Source organism: Heliangelus exortis, chromosome Z, assembly GCF_036169615.1.
Source record: "Heliangelus exortis chromosome Z, bHelExo1.hap1, whole genome shotgun sequence".
NCBI lineage: Eukaryota > Metazoa > Chordata > Aves > Apodiformes > Trochilidae > Heliangelus > Heliangelus exortis.
Window position 1 is genome coordinate 32948249 of NC_092454.1, and position 12553 is coordinate 32960801.

Below are 12553 nucleotides of genomic sequence, written 5' to 3' on the forward strand. Positions count from 1 at the left end.
CTGAACCAATACCAAATGCTCACTGGACAAACACACAGCTTGGCTTACTCAGAAGTTGGGATTAATTTCCCTAGCATTCACGCTCTATTCTTTCATTTGAGAAGAAAGCCTGGGCAGTATGCCAAGGCACATGCAATACCTATTAACTTTTTCATCTGTAAGAAAAACACATGAGTGAACAGACTGGAGAAACAAGAAGTAACATTGCTTTTAATAAAAGGACCATTTATTCCTCCTAAATAGGTAGCTGGATGCTAAGGGAAGTGAAAATGTTATTTCAGCCTGTGGTTCAACCAACAGCTGTACCAGAATGGAGGAATGTTTCTTCTGTATTTTTCTCAGCACAGTTTCAGCACTGTGTTTCTAGCACATGAACTTTCATCAGGGTAAGAGGCAACTACAATTGTCAGTGGCATCTCATCAGTTTCAAATAACATTGCCTATATACACATAATTTGTGTAAATTACTTGCAAGCAAATAGGAAATCCAGCACATCACAAATGTATCTGATGATCTGTACACAGGTGGCTCAGCCTATAAATCCTATACATGTGCGTGGCAGACTCCTTATTTGATAATGCCATAGCAGCAGCCCTTAGCAGTCTGTTTCAGGGCCTGCTTGTGGTTGAAATGCTATGAATTTTTTAACATTTAACAAACTTTTCTTGAGACTTGTCTCACCACCTACTGAAACAATAAAAGAGACCTCTTTCTTTGACCATATTTTGAAAGATAAATTTAGGCTGCAATCACAACTCTCTTTTCTTAAACTACAAACTTGATTCAGTCTCTTTTAAACAGATCTGAAAGGGTTTTTTTCTGACCTCAGATTTTTACAGATGCAGAGTCACAGGTGCAAGCATCTGTGAGATGGAGAACTCATCATTTAAAGTCTGAGTATGTCATTATTTGAGGGTAAGCCATGAAAAATAAGGGCTCAAATACATCAGTATTTGAAAAAAGTATTTTTCAGCTGTGCCTAGAAGTAATGCAGGTCTAAAAAAAACTAAATAAAAAATCTCCAGGTTGTGTCTCATCCTTAGTGTCTTTCATACGCTGTGTTATAATGTACACATTATAACATGGACAAGAAGAAAGAATTGTGGAAAACAGTATAAGTAGAGCTGAGCAAGGGGTATTTCCTAGGCTGTAACATTTCTCTGTTCCAATTTTACTACAGGATAATCAGATAAGCCAGTCTTATATTTTGTGGCTTAGGACAGAACTTCTTAGTTTTGTGTTGCATTAGATTGTGTCATTTCATGAAAATATCTTCCCAGTTTAAAAGAGAGTAAACATCAAAACTCCATGGTTCTATAGAACATTTTGAAAAAATTATTTTGCATTATATTTTTTTCTCTATTTTTGTGGTTTTGTTCCACTTGTGGATTTTTTTCTGCCAACAAACCCCATGATTTTCCTGGGAATGGTGACAAACTTGTGATGCCTGAAGGTCTTGGAATTGACATGTGCTTTATGTGTTTCCCTGCTTCTAGTATCAGCAAAAGCTGAGCTTTGTAGAAAGCACCAAGATTCTTCATTAGACAACCGATTCAGACAGGAAAAGATATGCAGAGGTCTTTCAAACTTATAGCACTGCAATACACAAATATATATATATATGTTTTAAATGTGCATGGTCCCAGTCTTTAGTAATTTTCTGAGGAGGCACAAATTCCTCCTCTGTTTCTATGTGTATGACATACATATAGCTAGGTAGATAGATAGATAGATAGGTAGGTAGATAGATATAAACACAAACAAACAAACAAACAGCAAAAAACCACAATAGACTTCTGACTTCAGCATTAAAAATCCTTCCTTCAGTTTAAATTTGTATTTTCTGTCCTTGTGAAAGTATTGCAACATGTTACTTCTCCCCAGTGGAGCTTATTTGGTGTTCTATTTGGTATTCTAACTTCTATTTATGCAAGACAGCTTGTTTTTCTTCTATATTTCCTCCCTTACCATTTTTATGACCAATAAACGTGAAACTGGTATGAATACTTCCAAGGCTCCTGTCACTAAAATTCTTTCAACAACATTAATTTCCAAGCTGAGAACAAGGAAAGCTACATTCATGAAAAAACTGCTATTTCCCAAACTAAGATGCAGAGTGAATGTTATTCTGCATTCAAAAGTGACATCGGTCCTCATGCCCTGACTTAAGAACCAGTGAAGGATCAGCAATCATATGGGTACTTTGTTCAGAAAATAATAAGTTTTCACTCACTTTTTGCAGCCCTTGCTTTTTCACAGGATGTGAGTTGGCACCAAATTGTGTACTCAAATTACAGGGACTCTAGTTTTCATACTGTGAATGCAGTTCTTTTAAAGTACTTGTTTTAGAACCCCATAGACATCAATCACTATGTCTTACAAAAAAGCTACCAACTTTAGACTGGTTTAGGAATTTGCAATGTCCAGAAGCCGACAGTGATTCAAGCAGCTTTGGTTTCAGCTTTATTACAAAATTGTCTTTTTGTGTGCTACCAACTGCCTATCTTAGTAGATTTAATGCTTTACTCTGTGTTTTTCAGGATGGACATTCCTGACATGGTTCCAGGTCAGTGGTAGCTGATGTTCACCATACATTGGTGTATGGTGGTATCCTCATGTACCCCGCTAATCAGAAGAATCCTAGAGGAGAGGATTTTACTTACTCTCTGGTGAATTTAGTCTACCTAATACAGCTGGTTTTCTCAGAGATATGTAGGAATTTTTAATACATATAAACAGATAATTTTTCATCCCTGGAGAAAATTAGTAATGGCTATGATGGTCAGCAATTGAATTCAGGCAAGAAGTTTAAGCACTTGCCAATTTAGGCCAGAAATCTTCCTGTGTGCTTTTATATTGCAAAGTTAAAAGTTTTCACTGCAGCCAAGGGCTTTATTCACATTTCCAAAGGGAAACATTTTAGTACCACAGAAACCCTTTGAGACACCTCTGCCCAGCTGGCAGATAAAACACAGGCCTAAGGAAGACCTCTGCACTTCACATTGGCAACTAGAGTCCAGGTGGGAAACACCAAACTACAGAGTTATGTCCAACGTTAGAGAACAGAGTTTGCCTACCTACTGTTTCCAAAGGGTACTGAGTTAATCATCACCAGCACTGGTGAGAAAGAAACACAAGCTTCTGCCAGCTTATCTGAAAAACTCTGTCAGTAGAAAGTGAGCTTTATGTGTGCTGAGATCAGTATTATACAAAAAGAGTATTTCCCGTTTGGATTTGGACACCTGTACAAAACACGCTGTGACTTAAATGCAGTGCAATGCAAAGAAGTGACTCCCTCAACTTTCTGGGCCACAGACCACAGCCATCTTCAACTCCAGTATCAGACACCCTTGCTATCAAAATTCTAAACAAACATGCTTTAAAAGAGATCTGGTTATATGGCTGATCTTGTGGACCACCAGTATGTAACCTGCAGGTCATGATTAGGCAATGAATTATAGAATGTCAGTTTGGAAGGGACCTCAAGGATCATCTGGTCCAACTTCTAACATTATTGTTTATATGATATGTCTCAGCACCCCGATGAGCTGAAACTTAAAACTTTCTAAAGTGGGGGAAACCACCACTTCCCCTGGAAGACCATTCCAATGTCTGACTCCTCATAGTGAAAATTTTTCCTCTTGTGTTCAACTAGAATGTCACCAGGAGCAACTTATGCCCATTGCCCCTTGTCTTGTACATATGACTCCTGGCAAACAGGGAGCATCCATCTTCTTTGTAGCCCCCCTTTAAGTAGTGGAACATTGTGATAAGGTCTCCCCTAAGCCTTCTCTTCTCAAGGCTTGTCAGTGTCTCCTAATATGGCAGGTACTCTAGTTCTCTGATCATCCTTGTGGCTCTTCTCTGGACCCTCTCCAGCCTGCCTGTGTCCTTTCTGTACAGTGGGGACCAAAACTGATTGCAAAATTCCAGGTGTGGTCTGACAAGTAGAGTGGGATGATGACTTGTTTATCTCTGCTGGGGATGCCCTTGTTGACATAACCCAGCATCCTGTTTGCTTTCTTTGCTGCTGCAGCACACTCTTTCCTCATGTTAATCCTGTTAGCCACCAAAACCCACAGGTCCCTTTACAGAAGACTGCTCTCTAGCCAAGTGGATCTCAGTCTAAACTGTACTCCTGGGTTATGTGTTCCTAGGTGCCCTGATCATCATCCCCTGGAAGACAGACTATGCACTTTGATAGAGAGCTGAGAGGATGAAAATGATGCTTGAATTGATCCAAAGGCTTTAGAACAAATGTAAATCACAGGCATGTAGGCTTTAGAATATAGATCTCCTTCTTCAAGTTAAAGAAAGAATGAGAACTGAATGCTCAGTAAGCAGTATAGCCAACAAATGGATCTTCTTTTCATATCCATTGTGTTAAGTAACACTTAAAAATAACATAAGGTTCATAGATTTACAACATAGCTTTCAACTTAGTTTTCTACTAGGTGAAAAATGTCAAACTTACCAAAAGACAGAGCCCATCTCAAAACCCCTAAGTACAATTGCACTACTACCTGAATGAAAACTGCTTTCCTTAAGCCATGTAGTCACAGCTGAGCAACAAGAAACTCAGCACGTGGTTCCACAGTGGTACCACAGCGGGTTTCTGGCTGATCTTCCAAAAGCTGGCCATGCCCTGAAGAGAACAAGAAAGGCTATTGGTCCTATGCTGACTGTCAGATGGAGTCCTTGTACCAGAAGCAGCACTTCAGTGGGCTTTAGAAATAAGAATAAAGATAATATGTCCTGTTTAAGTTTGTGGTACAGCATGGCTTTAATACAGTGTGCTAAAAGAATAATGGGCAGTAAAATCCTCTGACCCACTTCTTTGTTTCTCTGTGTAGGTGCATTCTGCCATGCTTCCTTTTACCCAGAGATTGTTTCTTTTGCACAAATGAAAAGCTCCTTTAATATAATATGTATTAATATTGTATTATGTATTAACATAAATGTACTAACATTGTCAGATATGAACACTTCACAGATCACCAAAGATTCAGCTAAACCTGCAGAAATAATGTCTATAATGGCTGTCATCTATGTCTTTTTAAACATAGAAGCTTTTGGCATCTGTACCAAATAAGTTTACGTTCCACCAAAACAGAGACAACTCAGAGGTAACATTTTTAAAGATGTGAGCAGATATCAGAGCCCAAACCAGAAGTGCCTATATATAAAAGGATAAATTTGCTTTTAATAATTACTGTAGTTACTTCTGAAAACAGAGTCAACATTTGGATGAGTTCAGGCTACTGAACTCATATCACGCCAATACCTATTTGTACTTCTGAAAGCTTCAATCAAATCCCGAAACCTGAAACTGGGAGCATCAAGTTTCTGACTCCAAAATATCCTGACCAAACACAATGTGATTACTCCAAGCTTAAAGCCTGTACATAAGAAGAGATTTTGGCTTTTCTTTTCCAGCTCAGTTAACTTACTTGCTTAACTGTTTTGGTGATGTCTATGGACCAAACAGCTGCTTTTGACATTTTTACCAAAATACAGCTTCATCTATGCTGCACATCATTATGACAGCTTGGTAATGATTTGGGTCATATTTGGATGCAGGGTCAGTACAGTATTCCTCAAAACAGATGGTGTGAAGGGAGGTGAAAGGAGAAGAAGAAAGAGGAGCTGATAGGGAAAAAATGCTACTTTTATCAATGGACATTTGGTACAAAATTTTCCAAAATCACAAAAGGCAGGTTAGGTTCTGCTAAGTCCTTTGGTGTAATTTCCTTCAAAGGCAATCACACGTTCCCTCTTTCTTTCTATCTTCAACTGCTGCATGAGTGCAACCCTGTGGCTTTCATCCTTGAACAGGCAGGTGAGATCGCAACGACAGGGACTGAAGCTGTGATGGATGTGAAACCTGAAAGTCTTCACCAGAGACTCCCTCTTACCCTCAGTTTTTCAGATGATGTCCAGGAATACCTTGCTTGTGTACAGAAAGACCAGAAGACCAGCTAAAGGCTTTTCTGCATCAGACCTTGCTCATGCATCTTCCATCTACAGGAAAAGCCATACCTTTTGAGATGGTGAATTCTAGCAATTAGCATTCACTCCTCAGTGAAAATCCCACTTTATGAGAACAAGAAAAATAGTAAGAATGGATGATGGGAAAAACAACAATTTCATTTATCCTTGCAGACGAATACAAAAATCCTTTAACTGTGATTTATGCAGGGCAAATGTAGAGACAGAAGCCTGATTATTAAGCAGAAGCAACTTACCTCATATGAAATTAACAAAAGGAAGTGGGTTGTGTCAGAATTCTCATTTGATCTGAAACTTTACATTTGACATTACATTTCTGGCATTCTTTGAGACAGGATTTTCACATCAGCATTTGCAATGCCACTAACTTGATTTTCTGCCAGAGGTTTTGTTGCAGGTGCCTTTTATCTTGTCAGCCCTGAGAACACCAAAAGTTTTGTGCTATCCTAAACAGTATTTTTAAGATACAAATTATATTTGGCTTGAGTAATTAATGAAGATTAAAAGGCTCCAATAATGCTGGGATATTTCAGTTCTCATAAGAACAGGAAAATGCTTTGTGTTATTTACAGATGGGTAACCACCAACAGGATAAATTACAATAAACTATTGCTCTGGATGTGACACTCAGATCATGCCTATCCCCTGTTTCTGCATTGTCCTCTACAACAAATGAACTATTATCACGTTGCCTTTGCTAAATTTCCATTTTCTTTTACTTCAAAAGGTTCTCAGTTGATCCTGAAGCTTGCTACATGCTACACTGTCATTTCTAGCCACCTCCATACTCATCCTGTTGGTGCCCTAGTGAGATGGCTCACACTTGACATTGCCTAAGGAGGTTGTGAATCAGTTCTGAAATTAGGAAGCAGTCATTGGCCAATGAAAGCAAGGATTATTAATGAAAAGAAATGTTTGGTTATGTTATGTGATAAGGGGGTGAAAACTGGGGTTAGGTCACTTTAAGTATTAGCTATCCTGACACTTTTGTAACCCCCCTGTCTGACTATACAGATGTTCCTTTTGGCAACCAACATCTGCCCCATCTTCTCTTTTCCACCCTCATTTCCGCATTCCATACCCCCAGCCATGCCAGTACAATACTTTATTAAGAACAGTCTGTGATTTACATTAGAACAGAGACAAGAGTTAAAGTATTCCTGCCAAGAAGCTTACAGCCATATTCTCTTATTCACAATGAACAGGTAGACTAAATAAAAGCAGACAGAAAATAATACAGGACAGGCACTTACCCTTAATATTGTTATCCCAGGGGTGCGGATGTATTTTTAGTATTGTTTCAAGTATAAAAACACTCTTCTGCAAGTCTTTATCTGGCACTATTTAAAGCTATAATAGTGCCATAACAACTGCCTAGGATCAAGTACAGTGTGTACTTGTTTATTCTGTTCCTCATCATGTGCTTCCCGAATCTCTGCTATCAACAGTAAATTACAAGCAACACTTAAATCCTGGAGAGAGAAGAAGAAGAACATTGCAAGGGCTTAGGTAATGGCCAGCTTTATACTGGAGAATGCAATTGTGCACTCTTAATAATGGAAGCTAGTAAATCAGTTTTCCAGAAAACAAAATATGCATACATATTTATACTCCCTCTCTCAATCTCGATATAAATACTTGTTGAATCCACCAATTTTTTGAGAAATTTTGTCTTATTTTTCTAAGTGGAAACCTAATACCAAGTATAATTCAGGGCAAGATAACAATACCATTATTGCATCAGTAGAAAGATCATTTGCAACCTGGTCCTGTTTTCAAGGAGCCAAAGGCAGGTTAGGGACAGAGCAAGAACAGGGACTTGGTACATTCCAATTAAACCACAGGGCTCCTAAAAGCAACCACTTTTTAGGGTAATACTGAACCAAAGTCTATATTGTGGTGTTTATACATACTCTGGTGACTAAGACCCATGTCCTTGTGCTGGCAGTTAAACTATAAATGTCTGCAGTGCAACCTATCAGTCACTCAGTGACCTCATGCCAGAGTAACAGCACCTGAGTGCTTATGCCTTCATTTCAGTATAATTTCACAGCAGACGCTGTGTACAGATGCAGCTGCCAGGCTTCCCGTGGTCTGCACCAGAAGTACCTGCTAGTGGAGGACACAGCACTGGGTCACCCATCTGACAAACAATTGCAGTTTGGGTAGCTATGATGCTTAAGAAGAATCTATCCTACCATTCTATTCTGTTTCTAAATGGTAACACTCACAGTTTGAGTGGTGGCTGGTATCTACAAAGAAGATCAGTATCTTCGCTGTATAAAATAAACCATGAAAATCCCAAATGCAGATTAAGAAAGCACCAACTTTCCTGAGTGTGGACCATGGTTTTTCTTCACCAGAGTCCCACTTTTACTTATCACAGCACAACTACACTCTTTTCCTAAGTGCATGTATGTTCTCTGCAACACCTACCCAGCAAAACCCTGCAACCCAATTGCTTTGCAGGGTTTTCAGGATGGAGTCTAAAGTTTCCATTTCCAATGTGATACAAGTTCAGACAGTATCTCCAGAGCTCTCTGACACAAACTACAGGGTGTCTGGGGTGAGTGGTGGTATCACCATCTATGGAGCTGTTGTGATACTGGGCCACAACTTCCCTCGATAGTCAGCTACAGAGGTGTTTGAGGGCATTCAGAAACCTGAAAAAACAAGATGGGGAACTTTTTTTTTTTAACTCTTTTTTAAAAGAATCCAGAGATCATATTTACGGGTTGAACCAGTCAGAAAGGAAACATATCACAAGCTGCTATAAACACAGGCAAGAGGAGCAAGGAAACTAGGGAAACTAGCATGGACCAGTGCTCATGGCAGAGGCACCCCAACTCTCCTTACAGAAGAAGGTGAAGCCTGATATTACTTCTTACACATTCATCAGCATGATACAAAATTAAAAATGGGTGGAAACATAAGTATCTGAAGGAACAGACATTTTTATATATTAGTTCATACATATGCCTTTATATCAGTATTTAATATATCAGTATTTAATATCAGTAGTGTATGGACATAAAATTATATATAAACCAATGCCAGCTGAGTTCCTGTTATTTTTGGAGGAAAGTACAATAGTTGCATCATACCAGGTAAACAACAAACTTAACTGGTTTCTGAAATATTGCCAAATCTAATTCCTATTTACAATTTCAGGGCACCGTTGCATCAATTTGGTAAGTAAACTAAAAACAAAGTACCTAAAAGTGGTGGTATTCAATAACACAAGAAAACACAGAAACCCCACCAACCTCTAACAATTGAGCAATTGTTTGCTAATTACTTTGCCTGGAAATTAAGTTAGTCTGAACATTCAGCCACAGAGCACTTGCCTTGTGACTGCAATCACAAGGTGGGAGATCAGAGAACAGGTTGAGGCTGGCAGGCTTCCCAGCAGCCTCATGGAAACCCAGCCTGCATGCACTGCTGCCCGTCCAGCCCAGCACTGCAGGGACCCCATCCCAGATCCCCTGCAACAGGAGCTCACTTTTCCCTGAGAAAGCAGGGCAGGTGAAATGGAAATGCTGTTTGAAATGTTGGATCAAATATGTCTTTGAGCACCTGTATAAGAGTGCTTCATGCTGATTTCCACAAAATGTATGCCCAGGGAGTTTTGTTGCTTTTTAAATAAAGACAACTAATGCTTCTGGAAAAATCAGACAAGACTTTTCTTCACTGATAAAAGGAAAGCAGTATACCCTAGGTTAATCACAGTCAGAGAACAAAGAAAAGCTCTTAGTTTACATAGATTGTATTACCCAGTTAGGCTCACTGTGAGAAAAAGAGTGATTTGTACCTATGGAACAGAAGAGAGGGATTAACAAGAGGAATAATGAAAAAAACATTAACTCCTGAAAGACCACGAAGATAGAAATATCTATTTTTCACAGATGTGCAAGGCCCAAACATGGGTAAATCTGGGAACAAAATCACAGAATCATCACAGACTGCTGGGGCTTGGAAGGGAACTCTGGAGAATATTTAGTCCAGTTCTCCTGACAGAGCAGATTGACCTAGAGTACATTGCACAGGACGTCCAGGCAGGTTCTGAATGTCTCTAGAGATCAAAATGCCACTACTTCTCTGGACAGAGCCTGTTCAAGTGCTCTGTTACCCTTGCAGTCCAGAAGTTTTCCCCTATATTTTGTTGAACCTCCTCTGTTACAAATTGTAACCATTGCCCCTTGTCCTGTCACTGGACACCACTGAAAAGGAGTCCTCCTCATACCTGACTTTGAGGTATTTTTAAGCATGGATAAGATTCCTCTTTAGTTCCTCTCTTCTCCACATTGAACAGACCCAGCTCCCTCAGCCTTTCCTCTTATGGTAGGTGGCCCAGTCCCCTAATCACCTGAGTGGCTCTGCACAGGAGTCTCTCTAGTAGTTCCTTGTCCTTCATGATCTGGTGAGCCCAGAACTGGACACAGGTGGGGCATAATCACCACGGCAGAGTAGGGGGGGAGGAACACCTCCCTTGACCCTAGTCTCCTTGATGCACCCCAGGATGCCATTCCTTCTTGACCACAAGAGCACATTTCTGGCTCATGGTCATCCTGCTGTCCACTAGAACTCTCAGAGTTTTTTCACAGAGCTGCTTTCCAGCAGACCAGCCCCTAACCTATACTGCTACATGGGGTTATTTCTCCCTAGATGCAGTACCCTACATTTGGTATTTCATATGGTTTCTCTCTGGTCAATTGTCCAGTCTGTCCAGGTCATACTGGATGGCAGCACATCCTTCTGGTGTGTCAGCTGTTTTGTGTCACCAGCAAACTTGCTGAGGGCACACTCAATGCATTCATTTACATCTTTGATTAATATATTGAACAGACCCCGTACTGACGCCTGAGGAATAGAGGTCCATGATAAAATTAAACAGACATAAAAAAAAAAAAAAAAAAAAAAAAAAAAAAGATGGAAAATGAACACAGATATAGAGGATCTGCACACAGTTACCCAGAGGTACAGGACTCCGGAAGTTTTAAGGAAACAGCTCTTCCCATTAAGGGAGGTCTCAGGTCATCTCAGATAAAGAATCCCATCACTCACGAATCTCATGCATTGTTACTGAATATACCTTCAGGTTGGGCTCCAAGCTTTCTGCAAATACAGATGTGGTTTCAGAAAACAGAAAAATAATAAACTCAAACAAAGCATGTGATTCAACCGAACTGATTTCAATACTTTAGGAAGGTAGGTTACAGGTAGGTTTTCCTACTGAGATCTGCCCTTGGGGGATGTGTGTGCATGTTGCTCTCAACTGATGCAATGATTCTGCAGGATCCTGCTCATCAGGAGCCAAGCAGGTTTCTGGTAGCAGTTTTTGCAGTTCTAGCTGCTACAATTGATGAAGAGAGTTTGGTGAGCCACCTCGCAGAGGGTGTTGGCCTGGACAGCTACATACTCGCTGACTGATAAACAGAGCTTGGGCCACTGTGTTCTTATCAGCTGCACAGCAGATCACCCATTGACTATTTTATCACTGTTGAAAAGACACCTCCATGGAGGAAGTAACACACCCATTCAATTATCCAGTCAGTAGGGGCTGAACATGCTAGGCTGCCTTAATCCGAGCCCAGGGCGCAACCATTTGGGATGTCTCATCAATTCAGCCTCAAACACACCCGGAGCACATGCCCAGGAAAGAAAGAAAGTCAACTTTTCCCCACTCCCAGCCACCACAGCACTGGCCTTGTGATACCATGATACCAAAGCCATAGAGATGCCCCACACTTCCTTACCAGGTGACACAGTATCTGTGTTTTGCACTTTTGATTGCTTGGTTTCCTGTTTTGTTCCTGCATGGACAATCCTGTTCCTCTTTTAACAAGCTGGTGTGATTTTTTATTCCAGCACAGGAAACGAAAAAGAAGACTGTTCACATGAAAAGAAAGCAGGGAGGATACATGGGAGGCAAAGGGCCATGCAAGCTAACAGAGATACGAAATTTAAACCCAGTACAAGAACAAGAACAGGGCTGTTTGCCTTTTAACCTGGTTGAAGCTATACTGCCAGAAAAAGAAAAAAAAAAGCCCGAAGAGAAGGCCAGCCTTCTCTCAGATGTACAAACACAGCTGCTAATCATCCGCACAGCCTCTGGCAGGCATTCTCGCTGTTTTGTGGCTTCTTCCTCTCCCACTCCTCAGCTGTGTGTTAGTTTAGATTAAAAATGTGGTGGTGAAGGTGATTGTCTGGCTTTTTGGTTTACAGAGCACCTAATAAACATGGGACTATAATGTTTGTAGAAATATCAGGAAATACTGCAACTGAAATAACACTTTGTAATAGTTTCTGATTATTCTGTGGTCCTGGGACCACAAGTTTGCCTTTGGAATGCTCTAGTCTATTATGAGAGAAATATGATCAAACCTTGTAACTGAATCAGAAAACACAGATCAAGTTCTTCCTGTGTCTAGTGAGCAGCTAACAGCAAAACAGCAGCAGTACTTATTCTTAACATTTGCACAAGGCATTATTTAAACATTTATGTTTCTTTCAACTACAGGTATTACCACACATCTTCAAAAA

The 12553-nt window shown here is 40.1% G+C and overlaps 1 long non-coding RNA gene across 1 annotated transcript; it reads right to left on the reverse strand.

Annotated features, from left to right (window-relative positions):
* Window positions 1–5653: 5653 nt before the first annotated feature.
* LOC139790335 (uncharacterized) lies at window positions 5654–7585 on the reverse strand. Its single transcript, XR_011723460.1, has 2 exons — window positions 7264–7585; window positions 5654–6428 (listed from the first exon to the last, which is right to left on the reverse strand). It is a non-coding gene; the product is annotated as an uncharacterized lncRNA (long non-coding RNA).
* Window positions 7586–12553: the final 4968 nt, after the last annotated feature.